Source organism: Mustela nivalis, assembly GCF_964662115.1.
Source record: "Mustela nivalis genome assembly, chromosome: 16".
In the NCBI taxonomy this organism is placed as follows: Eukaryota; Metazoa; Chordata; class Mammalia; order Carnivora; family Mustelidae; genus Mustela; species Mustela nivalis.
In genome coordinates this window covers 13,624,290-13,640,173 of record NC_139035.1, presented here as the reverse complement: position 1 = coordinate 13,640,173, position 15,884 = coordinate 13,624,290, and the positions used below count along the sequence as shown (strand labels likewise).

General features: G+C 44.9%; 1 long non-coding RNA gene across 1 annotated transcript; it reads right to left on the bottom strand.

Annotated features, from left to right (window-relative positions):
- Window positions 1–6,442: 6,442 nt before the first annotated feature.
- LOC309849668 lies at window positions 6,443–15,451 on the bottom strand. The gene is made up of 3 exons (XR_014303828.1): window positions 15,365–15,451; window positions 11,999–12,114; window positions 6,443–6,582 (listed from the first exon to the last, which is right to left on the bottom strand). It is a non-coding gene; the product is annotated as an uncharacterized lncRNA (long non-coding RNA).
- Between the last annotated feature and the right edge of the window lie 433 nt (window positions 15,452–15,884).

The window sequence follows — 15,884 nt, the reverse complement described above, 5'->3', positions numbered from 1 at the left end:
CCCACGGGAATCTTTTTCTCCAGCCCCTTTAAAGTTAAAGCAGTGGCCAGAGGAGCCAGGATGGACACAATCCCCACCGAGTTCCCATCTCTCCGATGCCCCCGCAGGAGGTCCTCAGACAAGCTGGTGGGGAGTCTGCGACGGGAGCTTTTCCGCACAAAGCGACCTCCCTCTTGAACCCTTCTCACTTCAGGTTTCTTTGAGAGGGTGCCAAGGTTTCACTTGCTGGCACAGAGATCGTCTCCTTCCCTCAGACAGGGTATGTGAAAGGCAAGGCAGGAGGAGCTTTTGTCTCTTGTTTGACTGGGAGGGGCGGGGGGGGGTGGTCTAACGGTGAGACCCCAGTAGAGGAAGGACCTCAGACAGCTGTCTGCCAAGGCACAGAAGAATGTCTTTCTTACTTTATGAGAAAGAAAACAAACAAACAAACAAAAAGATCTAAGGAAAAGGGAAAGAAAGGTAACCATGGAGCTTTTTCCAAGGAGCCTAAGACAGCTATCTCCGCCAGCCGGAGAGTGGGAGAGTCCAGCTTTGTTCTGATGAAGGGATATGAGGCTTATTTGGACCAAAAAAAAAAAAAAAAAAATCATCCACTGAATAATCAGATGCCTCTGGACTGGCTACAGAAGGCTCTATCTGGTGGTGTCCATTCTGCCTGCTGGCTTCCTGCGGAGATGAGAGCCTCCCCCAAGGAGACTGCCATTCTCCAAAAGTCGAGTTCTTGGCATGGAGCTGGGGTCCTCGCGATAAGGGATTAGATGGTCTGGGGCCTGCTCTGGACTTTTCTCTGCCAACTCCATGTGGAATTAAAATGCCCGGAGCTGAGCTACTCACTCAGGACCTGCCCCCGGCTCCACGCCCCATAAATCTGTGACCCCATGGGTCCCCTGAAGTTGGAAATGAGATCAAGGCCATTGGGAAATGCCTCGCTGAGCTTCCTGGGAGAAAGGAATCATTCCAACTGTGAGACTGACAAAGAAAAACAAGCCTCAAGATGAATTTAATTTCCACTTATATCAGTTATGGCAAGTTCTAGAAAAAGAAGAACTTGTTTTGTTTTATTTGGTTTTTAATGGTCCACATGATACTCGAAATCAGCAGGAAAGGACTTCTCCACTTGCCTGCTGCAACCCACACCCACCCCTGGAAAGGGGCTCAGGTCTGGGAGATGCAACTCTTAACACCTGGAACCTTGGTCTACATAATAGGACTTTTTAAAGGGCATGATCCAACCGGAGGAGGAAATTCCTTTCCCCGTGACTCTCTTGGCTTATTCAGCTCCTGGAAAAAAGCAGTTAGCCCATGTAATTAATAGAGATGAACCTGGCACTTCACTCAGCATTTCAGCTATTGTGGGGGCCCTCTGCCATGTCTCTAATTTCCAGGGTCTAAGATCTGCAATATCAAGGCGAGGAAGAGCCTTCTGACCATCCCTTGTCTAAAATGTTCTTCTTTTCTAATGTCCCTTTTCTGCTCCCTCTTTCTCCTTCCCACTTTACTCACACACACCTCCCAGAACTCCAGCTGTTCTCATCCCCCCCAGAGGTCGGCACAGAACCACAAAGATTGTGGATTCCCAGCTTGCACTAAGAGAACACAACACAAACCATGAACTCAAAAGAAGAAATGTCCTTCCTCTCCAAGAAGCCACTACCTGGCTTACCCATCAAATGAGCACCAGACTTCAACAAGGAGGACTAGACAAAATGTCTTTGTAACCAAAGGAAACCAATGGGCCACATTCTAGCCACCAGCAAAATTTGCCACAGTATCATGATTCAGGAAATAACTTGGAAAACTCTTGGAGTTGACGGTTAATATGACTTGACCTCAGGACAACATCTGCTTTCAGAAATAATTTATTTAAGCAACACATGGTATTGATTCCTGCTCAAGATCAGACCTAGGTGCAGACATTGAGGAGAGGAGACTAAAACACACAGAAAATACTGCCCTCACAAAACCTACCCTTTAATAGGACAACGGATAGTGTATGTGTAAATGAAATGAAATAGATAAGTAAATGGTGCTAATAAGACTAAACTTCAGACAGTGCTAAAAGCTATAAAGGAAATAAAAACATGATAACAAGGTAGCAAAGGGAGTGAATGGGTGGCCACGAACCGACCTTTGGAGGGCAAAACTGGCCCAAATGATGGGGAGACCCAGGTGTGGAAAGATCTGGAGGGAAGCACTGTCAGATGAGGGAACACCAGGTAGAGCAAAGGAAGTCTGGGGAAGAAGGGACAGAACAAACCTGGGTAGACCAGCTGACCCAATTACTTTTTCAACAATAGCAGAAAAGCCCCTTCTCTCTCTCTGATGTTTCTTCCCCCCCCCCCAATAAAAATCCATCATAATTATTTCTTTCCCAATTTCCTCCCTGTCAGGCCCTCTTGTCTTTTATCAGCCTGTTCCTCCAACACCCCCCGACTCGCCCCCCCACATACACACCCATGTACACACTGAGACAAACAACAGCTAGCGACGAAGGGACCTCAGATGGAAAACACCATGGCTTCTTCAAGACCTTACGACCACCCGCAAGTCGGGCACATGACCAAAACCCTGAGTGGAATGCCTGAGGCGGAGATGCCCCGGCTGGAGCCACATGTCCGGGTGTCTGAGGAAAGGGAGGAAGCATGTGCAGTAGTACGGTTTTGTTTCATCTTCTTTGGTTCTGTATGAATAGCACCCGTTAATAGTGCGCTTTCCCTTTTTCTTTAAACAGATTAAGAGTTAGTCCGAGGCAAGAAAGGCATTCTGGTGGTTGGAAAACAGAGTGTCTTCTTTTTTCCTTTCTTTGCCCCGCTGAAGCGACTCTTCCCTCTCCTCTGCTCAGTCTGGGCTCACGTCCCTGTGCCGCAGGCTCGCGCAACCTTCCCACCCATTGCATGGGAAAGAGCATTCAGGAGATGGGCAGCAAAGGTTTTATTCAACTTGACCATCTCCTAAAAAAAAAAAAAAAAAAAAAAGAAAGAAAGAAAGAAAGAAAAAAAAGAAAAGAAAAAGAAAAAGGAAAGAGAAAGACGAAGAACAGAAGTTGAGAGAGGCCAGACTAAATGGATATGATCTGAATGCATATTTGTGTTACAACTAATACAACCAGCATCAGAGAGGGGCCAAGATCAAATAAATGGTAAAACCTGACAAAGAGAAGAATAGATGGTATGTGGAGCCATCTGTTTTGGAGGACACCCAAATCTGTCTGAATCTGTGAGGCCAAACTACCAGCTATTCTAAGACGCCCCATTCCAAGAGTGGCCTAATGCGCATCTACACAATCACTTTCTCTCGCCATCACTTTGGCTGCAACTTTTTTGTGCAATTAAGTAATTTATTCCTTTCTTCAGCCTCCTGATTCTAATGAATCTGAGCCACAAACAAGCCTCAGTTGCTCCTATTCAAGGAGTCTGATTGCATCTGGCAGTGATTGCTGAAAATCCTGAAGAGGAAACAGGGAAGGGAAGCATATTGTTTGGGGGGGTAATAGGTGAAGACCTGCCTCTCTTGACCTATAATACATTAGTGTCAGTGAACATTTGGCAGCCTTCAGATGATTAGCAATGAAGATGAATCAAGCAAAAAAGAGGTAGAAATCTGCCTCATCTGAATCACCAGAACTGCATACATTTGCATGCTGATTAGCTGTTCTTTTGTCTGTGTTCCTAATTATTATGACACATTATGTCTTCATCATGCAAGATTCTGATCTGTCTTGTTCAAAATGCATGTAGAAAAAAGTGCAGTTTATTGATTCAACATGTAACTTTTATTTTTATGTTTGCTTTAATTAAATACATATTTGATTGCCTTTGACTGCTGTCCTTTTTTTTTTTTTCTTGCTCTTATTTATTTCATCTTGTTGACAAACACTCAGGTAACCTTCCTTTATCATTCTCAGATCGTCTGGTGCTCAGTCTTCCCTCTCTGCCTTCCTCACTCTCTCTCTCTCTCTCTCTCTCTCTGTCTCAGGTGCTCACTTCCATTTTCTTGAAGAGGCAAAACAAAGGAGGAAAAGAAAACAAAACGGCATCCCTAGTAACCCAGCAGAGCAGGGGAGCTGGCGGTGGGGGCGCGCAGGCGATGCCCACAGCAGGGAGGGAAAATGGCTCCAACCTTAAGAAGAGCAGACAAACGTTGTGACTCCGGAGAGGCGCTCTTCCGGAGGACCCTGGGCAGCAGAGGGGGGTTAAAAATAACATGATCTTGCAAAAGAGAGAGACCCGATGTCATTCCCAGTTGTCTTCACACTTTATTGATCATGAGGATTTGTGAGCAGGACGTGAAAATGCCTGTGTCCCGGGTCAAGCCTCCATTTTTCCCATATGGCCCGACGACTCCGCTGGAATATCCGGGAAAGGAGGGGAAACTGCTTAGACCCAGTTACTCCCCCTCTTCCTCAGAAGTGGACGCGGAGCGGGGAACTTGGCACCTCTCTGTGCCAGACCCCAGAGACTCTGCCACCCCCAAAGCAGCCAGGAAACCAACATTCCTAGGAGCAAGGGGGGAGAAAAGAGAACTGAACAGAGAACTCTGGGATGAAGGGGGAGGTGCCTCTCGCCCTCCCCTAAAAAGATGCAAAATGTCCCAGCGTGTACCTCAAGGTCTTCTGGGGCTACTTCCTCCAAACAACTGGAGACTCTTTCAGTCGAAGGGTTTGGGAGAGGTGTGGGCAGAAAGAGAAAGGAAAAGATATTTGTCTCCTGCTGGTTACAGCCACCCCTAGCCCTGATGTCCTTATCACCCTCCACCCAGGGATATGCTAAACAGCTGTAGTTAGCACCAAGCTATTTGGCGAATCCAATCAAGACACTCAGAAAGCAAAAGAGCATCACAGAGGAAAAGCCGGATGCAGGAGTAATTGAGTGTGCTGAGGGTCCATAGATGCTCAGAAAGAAAGCAGGACCCAACCAAATGCAAATGGCTCCTCACTGAAGAGGCATAATGCCCATCGCTCTTCCCTGCTAATGGGCATGATTGGCTGGAAATGTAATCAACGGCTCTGCCCCCAACATCTATCCCTACAGTGAGGGACGACGGAAATCCATATTCATGAGAAAGCAAACCGGCAATGTTTACTGGGCGCGGAGAGGGGGTAGGGCTGGCCTGGGTCAGACAGGGTTCCTTGGGAGCCATAATGAGGCTGGGAGCAGGGAAACCAGCGCTGTTAGAGATGCCCCCCAACCCCTCCCCTCACAAACCTGCCCCCCAATAAGGACACACGGTTGCTGAATCTGGAACTAAAGAGAACACTGGAATCCATGATACCTACACAGAATTTGTCCCGTGACAGTGGCCTCTGGATGTCCATCTGGATGCTGCCATCTCACAGCATCTTGTATAAAGGTGCTGAGTCCCTCCCCTCCCTTGCCAACCCATCCTCTAAGCATGGCACATCTACTCCATGTGTGTCAACGCTATGGAGGAAATGGTAACAAAAGGTGCAGGTATAACACAGACATCTTGAAATCTACTTTGGAATCCCTCCATCATGCACCAGCTTGCCGAAGCTAAAAATAAAGGATATCTGGCATTGGACTGGGATGCATGGTGTCTGTATTAGTCAGCTCAGGCTGCCAAAACAAAATATCAGAGACTGGGTAGACTAAAACCAGGAACTTATTTTCTCACCATTCTGGAGGCTGAAAGTCCAAGATCAAGGTGTTGGCAGGGTTGGTTTCTCCTGAGGCCTCTCTTCTTGGCTTGCAGATGGCTGCCTTTTCCCTGTGTCCTCACATGGTCTTTCCTCATGTGTGACCACACCTGATGTCTCTGTGTATCCTAATCTTTTCTAGTAAGGACACCAGTTAGATTGGATTAGGGCCCACTCCAATGTTTCATTTCTACCTAATTCACTGCTTAAGACCCTATCTCCAAAGACAATCATATTCTGAGGTAGGGTTTGGTCTTCAACATATGAACTTGGAGGGAACACAATTGAGCCCAAACAGTTTCTTCCCAAAATTAAAATCTGCCAAAACCTGAGGAAAAAACCTTTGAAAATACGCCTTTGCAGATATAATTAGTTAAGATGGGGTGTTGCTGGATTACCGAGGTCTTAAATTCAGTGACTGATGTTCTTACAAGAGTAGACATACATACATACGGACACACAGAGTGCCATGGGATGACTGAGGCAAAGACTGGAGTGGTGGTGGTGCTGGTCATGGGACACCAAGAATGGCTACCCAACTACCCGAGGCTAGAAAGAGATGAGGAAGCCTTTCTCCCTAGAGCCATCGAGAGGAGCACAGCCCTGCTGACAACTTGATTTCATACTTCTACCCCAGAACTATAAGAATACTGTGACTAGTTTGTGGTCATTTATTGTAACAGCCACAAAAAACTAAAAAACCATGAAGACTGAAACCCATAGAATATCCCAAAATCGCCATGTAGAACTAGACTATCACTGGGCCAACGACTCACTCACCAAACGATGCCCTCAGGTGCCCCAGTGCATTTTTCTTCCCTCTTCCACCTCTCAAACTTCCCTCTGGTAAAGGAGCCAGGAACAGGGAAAAGGTTCAAGAATCCACAAGCAAGACATTAGATCCTGGTCATCTGGCCACCAGCCACCTGAATTCAGGGCCCAAAGAAATAAAGGGAGAAGGCCATGTTCAATAAAGTCAGAAATCTAAACTATAAACAACCCAAATAGCCTTTTGTCTCTAGGCTGAGGTATGGAGTCCTATACCAATCCACAACTCTCAGAAAAATGAGAAAAAGAAAGCATTGGAGTTTTATAAAACTAAATATGTTTTATGCAAGGGACTCCCCCTTGATTCTGAGACCATGTCCTTTTTTTTTTTTAATATTAATTTATCAAACTGAGAGAATGTGTGCCCATGAGGAGGGGAGGGGCAGAGGGAGAGAGAAAGATGAAGAGAATCTCAAGCAGACTCCCACTAAGCATAGAGCACAATGTGGGGCTCAATCTCACGACCCTGAGATCATGACCTGAGCAGAAATCAAGAGTCAGACACTTAACCAACTGAGCTACCCAGGCTGCCCAATCATGTCCTTTTCATATCTTAGATGCTTAGATGTTTTACCTATTATAAAATGAATGTAATAAGGGATGGTAAAAATTTTTCTAATATTTGTTCTTAACAAAATTAAAGGCTGGTATTTCTCTGGCCCTCGGTTGAAAACTAAAACTAAAAATCCATGACCTGTTACTTCTTCCAAGAAGCCTCTCCACATCCTTCACTCCCTTGGTACTGATGTATAAATCTTGCATTTCATTTTTCAGTCACATTTGGCTCTGAAATTATTCTCTGATTTCCTTCCAAAGAGATTGCAAATAGATCCCTCTCTCCCAGGGATAAGGATCATGACTCTTCCACTTTCTATTTCTACTTTTACATAGCACAGAGCAGTACACTCAACAGATGCCCAGGAAATGCTGAATGAATGAATAAAAGAGTAAAGCAGATATAAATTTGGTATTAAAAAAAAAAGAAGAAAGAAAAAAGAAAACCACCCAAGGAGTTTTCAATGGTCCGAGGACAAAGCAGGAACTTATAAAGACATAATTGGAAACTCATTAGTTTCTGAAGTCCCTTCCCACCACAACTATCCATGGTTCCTTATTTAAGAGGGGGATGCAATATGGACCCCAAGTCAGTTGAAATTATAATGAAAAAGGGGATGCTGATGCCACAGCACAACCCAGAGTATTCTGGAAGCTTCCATGCTGAAAATGGCCTAAGATACAAAGCAGATTGATATATAACCAGGATCCAAATGCTTCTCACTACCTTTGCCCAAACCACCTTCATCCTTCACCTGCACAAAGGCACAAACCTCTACAGTAGTCAGAATAATGGCCTTCCAAAGATGAACACACCTTAATCCCCCCAAATCGGGAATACCTTGCATAGTGAAAGGGACTTTGCAGATGTGATGAATTTAAGGATCCTGCGACAGGGAGATTATCTTGGCTTATGCAGATGAGGCCAACTTAATCACAAGGGTCCTCATATGGGAAAGAGGAGGGTCAAAGTCAAAGAAGGAAATGGGTCAGTGGAAGGAAATGTCAGAGAAAAGAGATGAAGACAGTTTGCTGCTGGTTTCGAGACTAGGGAAGAAGCTGAGAGTCCAGGCATGTAGGCAGTCTTTAGAAGTCTTTAGAAACTGGAAAAGTCACAGAAGTCTCCTTTAGAACTTCTGGAAGGAACATAGTCCCGCTCAGACCTTGATTTTAGGCTTCTGGCCTCCTAAACTGTAAAATAATAAATTTTTGTTGTTTCAAGTCAAGTGATGCCAATTTGTTATAGCAGCAATAAGAAACTAATACATTTCCTTACTGGTCTCCCTAGTTCTGCCCTTGTCCTCCTATAGTCTATTGCTGAACACAAAAACCAGAGGAAGCCTTTTAAATTCTTTTTTTTTTTTTTAAGATTTTATTTATTCATTTAACAGAGAGGGAGAGTACAAGCAGGGAGAGCATCAGGCAGAGTGTTGAGAGAGAGATGCAGGCTCTCTGTTGAGCCAGGAGCCAGTAAGGCCTTCTTCAAGCTGAAAGCTCAAAGCTGAAAGCCCCTTCCACTTCCAGTCTTCTCTCCCTTCCTGGGATTCTCAGGAAGGGAGAGTAGCACTCAACTGTCTGGCACACTATATATCCTACTGATCTGCTTGTTTATTTCCTGTTTCCAATAGAACATCTCCTGTCTTCATTAGGACCAGGAATTTTGTGTTTTGTCTGCACTGCCAAAACAGTGCCTGGCACATAGTAGGTGCTCAATATGTACCTGCTAAACAGACGGTCACTCTCTGTAGGAGGCTCTGGGATGATGGAACCGGTGCTGGTAACGACTCCCATACTAATCACAGTCAAGTTACTGGGTGGGTACCAGGCACTGTGCCGAGCATTTCATGTGGATGAACTCAGTCAAATCACAGTGGCTTTTCAAATAGGGTCCTCAAGGGAACTTCAGAAGCAACTGAATTCAAAATTTAAGTTGAGAATTGCTGATTTTGGATTCTGGTCCCCACTGGATCAGGAAAAAAAAAAAAGAGCGAACTGTCTACTTGGCAAAACTGACATTCCCACAAGAACTTTGATAAAATTTGAGCATATAACCTTCCAGCTCTGAAAGTTCCAGACCCATGATAAATATGCAATCAGAATCTGTTAACTAGTTGGTTTTTTTTTCTACAAAAAAAACTAATGTCACCTGCTAGTCTGGAGAGAGAAGATGTAAGTCAGAAACGTGGAAAAGCTCACAGAAATATGGGACTTCTGCTCAACAACCCACTTTTGTGGGAAGGCCACCAAATTCTCCCACCTTCTTATGATAGAGTCCCCAGAGTCACAGGTTAGTTAGCGCTGACACTGTGACTTCTAAAAAGAAACATCTATTTGGACTTTGACTCCATGTCTAGCACTAAGCTCTTAAAATCCTGAGAATTCCTAAGAAGAGGATAAAGATGTCTCTTGCTATGTTAATGAGGTGACATTTGGAAAGCTCCTAAGAAGGGGGCTGGTTTCCTGGAGACCTAACCATGTGACTAGAGGGTTGGAAATTTCAGTCCCACCCCAACCTCTGGCAAGGGGAAGGTCCGCCTACCCCCCTCCCTGGAGGTTGAATCAATCACTAATGGCCAGTGATTTAACCCATCATGCCTATGGAATGAAGCTTCCCCCAAAATCAAAAGGACACAGTTCGGAGAGCCTCCAGGTTGGGGAACACATGATTCGGAGAGAGTGGCGTGCCTGGAGAAGGCATGGAAGCCTCGGCACCCTTTCCATCGCGTTGCCTTATGCATCTCCTCCATCCGGATGTTGCTCTGCGTCCTTTATTATATCTTTTTATAATAAATTGGGAAATGTAAGCGAATATTTCCCTGAGTTCTCTGAGTCATTCTGGCAAGTTAATCGAATTCTGAGGGGGAGGAGGTCATGGAAACTTCTGATTTAGAGTGGGCTGTCAGAAGCACAGGTGCCATACTGGACGAGTGATTGGCATCTAAAGTGAGGGCAGTCCTGCGGGACGGAGCCCCTAACCTGTGGGATCTGATGCTCTCTCTTTGTAGATTGTGCCAGAATGGAGTTGAATTGTAGTACCCCAAGCTGGTGTCCGAGGATTGCGCGGTGGTGTGGGGAAACAGCCCCCATGTACACATTGGAATGGGTGACCAGAACCTTTTTTAATAACCAGGAGTATAAATGATAAGTAGAGCAGGGAAAGGGGGCCAGGAAGAGGCAGGATGGAGGCCCCAGTAAAGGGTCTGTAAGATCTCCTGCTCCTCAAAGATCTGCAGATGGGGAGATGCACATGAGAGAGGCTGGTTGGGCGGGACAGGTGTGGCTGGAGAAGTCTCTCCTTTCTGACTCTCCCCCGGGGTTTCATTTGGGAAAATGCTTTCTGAGGCAACACAAACCGGCCTGTGACTAACTCCACTCACCGGCCTGACAGTCCCCGAGGGGGAAGAAAAGGGAATTCCCTGCTTTGAGGCCACATGGTGGGTAGGGATCTTCTTTTGTTTGCAATTGTAATCTCAGGAGTCATGCAAGTCAATAAACAAACAAGTGAAAAGATTCAGCGAGGTGTAAAAATAGATTTGCACAGGGCAGACAACTGCGCATTCCATTTATTTACCTCTTCTAACAAACCGATACCTGGGGTGACATTTATTAATAAACGGCATTACCAGGTGCCTGATATGTGGCTCACGGAAATTAATTACCCAGCCCGTGGTAAAACCATAACAAGCCTGCAGTGCTGTAACATTTGTGCTAATTGAAAATGAGATAAGTGCTGTGGGTACAATTTGCATTCAATGCAGTGTATTAATTATCTTCAGTTCTCTTCATGATAAATATACCTGACTGAATCACTCTCCTAATTTACCGGGTAATAGAGTCGTAAGTGGGTTCCCTTAGGTAACCAAGGGAAGGCACTGAGTTGTGGGCAAGATGGAGACCCTGGCTTTTCGGAGTACTTCAGCAAGCTTAGCTCGTGCGCTGGGCTTGGCCTTGCCTCATTCCCAGGAAGACAGCGAAATCAACCTGTTAGACTCACCTAAGCTCCCTGCTCCAGGCCCTAATCCTTCCACCAGAGAGGCTGGCTGGCTCCAGAAGCTCAGAGAACACTCAAAAATAGGACATGAGGGGCACCCGGGTAGCTCAGTGGGTTAAAGCCTCTGCCTTTGGCTCAGGTCATGATTCCAGGGTCCTGGGATCGAGCCCCACATCGGGCTCTCTGCTCTGCAGAGAGCCTGCTTCCTCCTCTCTCTCTGCCTGCCTCTCTGCCTACTTGTGATCTCTGTCTGTCAAATAAATAAATAAAATCTTTTTTAAAAAATTAAAAAAAAAAATAGGACGTGAGAACGGATCTAGTTTAACCCATCCAACAGCTCTCCTGGCCACTGAACATTATTCTCTCTGCAAGCAAGGGCCTTTACCTATTCGTTGCTCCCATCTTCATTCAAAACATTTTGCATCTGGCTCTGAATGGACACGAATTGAAACTTGCAGTCGGGAAAATACAGATTTAAAGATTTGGGGGAAGGGCCACAGATTAATCCTTGGGGGTGATGATTTGGAAAAAGGGTTCAAATTACAAACGTGAACTCAGCTGTACAGCAAAGGCCCTCGGTACCACCCAACAAGGAAGGAGGGGAAAGAACCATCCGGTCGTCATGAACTGGAGATCCCCAACCCACCATCCACTGCTGGCACATCTGCCAAGTCCTGCCATCTTTTTGAGCTTGGCCATGTGCTCCTCTGGCCTTGGCGTGTTGAGCAGCATACACTGAGGGAGAGGTGACAGTTGATAGTAACAATAACCTTTCTCGAGAATCGAGAGCTTACTGTGTGTCAGGCACCAAGCTAAGCATTTAACTTACATCATCTAAATTAACGCTCTTTAGAAGCTCCCCTTACTCTGTCTAAAGAAACCCATCCTTTTTGACCTCACCCTCCCCAACACGTACAGTAACGCTCCGCGACAGCACCTTCTTGCTTCCTGTCCCAAACTATAATCACCTTGCTCGCTTGTTCACCTGCCTCTTGATTAGCATACAACCTCCTGGGTAGAGTTCCAACCTGTCTTCTTCACCCCCATTTTGGGACCAGCACAGAGTGGGACACATAGCAAATACCTGTGGAATGAAGGCAAACTTGTTATAATAATCCCCTAATGTAAGCAGACCAAAACTCAAGTATCCCCGGCTCAAGCAGGGCATCCCACGTGTTCTCAAACTCGTAAATGTAGAAGCATTTCACGGGCCGATCCACAGCACCCACGGAGGCCAGGAACCCCGTGTGAGGAGGGCCCTGAGCACACAGAATGCCTACCAGGAAATCCCCTCCACTCACTAGCAGGAAGGCACCAATCTGGTCCATGGGAAGAGGAAATGAAGCTGTAAATACACATGATTAAAACAAACCGGTAGCCCCAGGAAGCACAACTATTTCTGATGCTCACACTGGAACAAGTTCTTCTAAGGACAGAGAAGATGCTGTTCTATCGATATCCCATCAAACGCTTGTCATCACGAAACTCTTGCCGGCCCATTGGTATTTCTATGTGGGTTAGAAAATGGTGCCCGTCAGGCTAGCGTGGCCCAGATCGGTTCAGGGTTGGCCAGAAGAGCCCAGCTGGATTCCAGCTCTCAATCACCCCCACTTAGGCAAGAGCCCCTGCACAGAGCACGACCTGTACAAAGACTGTGCACAAAGTGCAGGAGCACTGTGCAGGAGTCCCTGCACAAAGACTCCTTCTAAAGCTTCTCAGCATAAAGTGCAACCTGGTATGTTAATTAGGCTCGAAATAAACAGATAGGGGGTAGGGGGAGTGCCATCTAGTGAAACCATCCCCATGGAGGACTTCAGGATGCGGTCCTGGGGTCCCCAGCTCTCAGTCCCCTGGTAGATGTTATTTTATCTCGAGCAACTCTGCTAGGTTATGCCTCAGGAGGACAAATGGTGGTGACTGCTAGGTTTCTCTCAAGAGGGGGTGGCAGGTTTTTACAGTGGCTAAATGAGCATACTGTCCATTCTGGTAAAAAGAACTGAATTCTTCCTATGCCACCTCCTTCCTGTATGGAGTCATCATGGAGACAATCAAGGTTAAATGAAGCCAGAAGAAAGAGGTCATGATCTGATAAGATCAGTGTCCTTTTAAGAAGACATAGCATCTCTCCACCATTGGAGCACACAATGGAGACAGAGGTCAGTCTACAAACCAGAAGAAGAGGCCTCAGAATAAAACCTATCTTGCCAGCACTGTGATTGATCTTGGACTGCCAGTCTTTAGAAATGTGAGAAACAAATTTCCGTTATTTAAGTAACTCGGTCTATGGTATTTTGCTATGGCGCCCGGAGTTAGGACACTGCCCTTAACATCAGTGATATTCAGCTATCCTGGGAAATGGGCAATTACAAAAGGAAAGTGCACCATAGGGTGTGGAAGCCTAGGGTAGAGAGAGAAGACAAGCAATGAGTCAGGGAATACTTTCTTTGGAGAGTTATGCCCATTATATAATTGATAGGTAGCATGAGTTATACTCCTATTGCAGTATAGTATATTCTCAACACCGTAGCCAGACCGGTCCTCTTGAAACAATCAGATCTTATCATTCCTCTGCTCTAAACTTGCCAATGGCTCCATCTTCAAAGGATAAAATCCCAAGTGTGTACTGGGTCCTACAAGGCCCCCTGACCTCGTTTAGGGATCCTCTCTGACCTTATATCCCACTATCCTCCCCTTGGTTCATTCTGCCCCAGCCACGCTAACTTCCCACAGCTTCTCAGACACTGCTATGTACAAATATACCTCAGGGCCTTTGCACTTGCTGCTTCTTAGTCCTGAAGGCTCTTTCCTCACTTCCTTTCTGTCTACTCAAATGTCACATGACTGGTGAGGGCTTCCCTAATCATTATAGATAAAAATAAAAACCCACAACCCCACCCATGTGCCAAAACACACGTCCACTGCATGCCTTACCTACCATATCCTGCTTAATTTTCTCCACAGTGATTCTCAGAATCTGATATACTATCTGCTTACTAATTTAATTGCCACCCTCTCCCTAAAACAAAAGCTTCACACAGGCATGAAATCACTTGTTCTCTCTTATATCCTGAGCAGTTTCAATAGTGCCTGTCATGTAATAGACACTCAATAAGTACTTGTTAAGTGAATGAAAGATGTAAATGATTATAAGGTAGCAGATAATAGTAACTACATTTATTGTAGTTTTTATACACATTGTGCAGATGCTGGGAATTAAGTTGAACTCTACACACTGGGAACAGAAGTTTAAATACATCATTTCATTTAGTCCTTACAACAAGGTGGTATTATTCCCACTTCACAGATAAGAAAACTGAAACTCCCTGAGTAAGTCATCTGTGTAATTTACAAGGATAGCAAGGAGTGAAGTCAGTCAGGATTTGAACACAGGTCTGCCCGACTTCAAAGTCCATGCTCTTTAACCATTCTACACATCAACTGATATGATTGGAAGAATGTATGAAAATCAGATATATGTAAATTAAGTCTCAACTGAAATACATTGGGATATTTACTATTTAAAAAAAACTTGCAGTGAACTCCAAATTGTTTAGTTTTAAAAAACACATAATCCCGTTTATGAAATAGCCCTCTAAGGTATCTAATTTTAACAAATATACCAGCTTTATCTTAAACCAGTACAAACCCCTGATTCAGAAAAACATTTTTGTTTGGCGTTACGATGTCACATGTGGCATTTTTGCCAAAAGACTGACGTTCCTACTCAGGTGTTGCCCACAATGGTCCAGAAATGGCTTTGGAACTCTCAGATCATACCAGGGAAGGAGGCAACTAGATCAAGTTAGCCAAAAAGCCCGCCTTGGACTAAACTTTTTACAAAAAGATGCAAAAAGAACTCACATGGTGTTGAAAGGATCAAAAAGAGGACTTCTTGTTATTGTTGGAAAATTATCGTTATTATCTTCCTTTAAGTATAAACAGAAAATCAAGTTTTCCCAGGCAACTCCTCATTCTATCACTTCATTTAAAATCACTGATACCATCGAAGGCGCAGCATAGCATAAGGACGCACTGACTTCATTGATTTTCCTGGCCAAAGTGCTGGGCTCCAATAGTAATTATGTACAATACATTTTTCAGATATATGCTTGTCCCTATTTTCAAATGAGGAGACATGCCATCCAGGAGTCAGGGGAGTAGACTGAACAAAGGGCAGGAGGAGAGGGTGTCAAGCAATCTGTCCAACTCCAGGCTGAATTCAGGGAGCACTCAGAACTAAGTCTTTTAAAAACTGTTCCTATTCTACAGGACACAATTCATACTATCAAAAAAAAAAAAAATTGCTCAAACATATGCCATGTTATTCTGCTCACCTCATTTGAGACGATTCATATGGCAGAAACTTCATTCAATGGGCCTCTATTCCCCCAAAGTATATTCCACTGCTGTTAATGGAGGAAACCTGGAGCAAAAAAAGTCCTGGAAATAAAAAAGCTAGTGGAAACAAGTATGGCTTAAGGAAGTATATTTACAGCAAGATTTTTCAGAGCCTTTAATATGCTAATCAGCATCTTAAGTCAGAGACATAGATACAGTGTTTCTCTAATACAGTTGGCAAGAAGCCCCTGGTTTTTATAAGAACCTAAAGATTCCTTTTCCCTAGTCAAGATTTTAGGAAATACTACTTAAGGGGGGTACAACAAACAGTCTAGGCTTCAAGGAGGTTACAATTTCCTTGAGGGGTATTATGAGTTAAGTTGTGTCCCCTGGAAATATATGTTGAAATCCTAACCCCTGTTCTCTATGGATGTGACCCTATTTGGAAATAGAACCTTTGCAGATGAAATCAAGTTCAGATGCTGTCGTGAGAGTCGGCCCTCATCTGATATGACC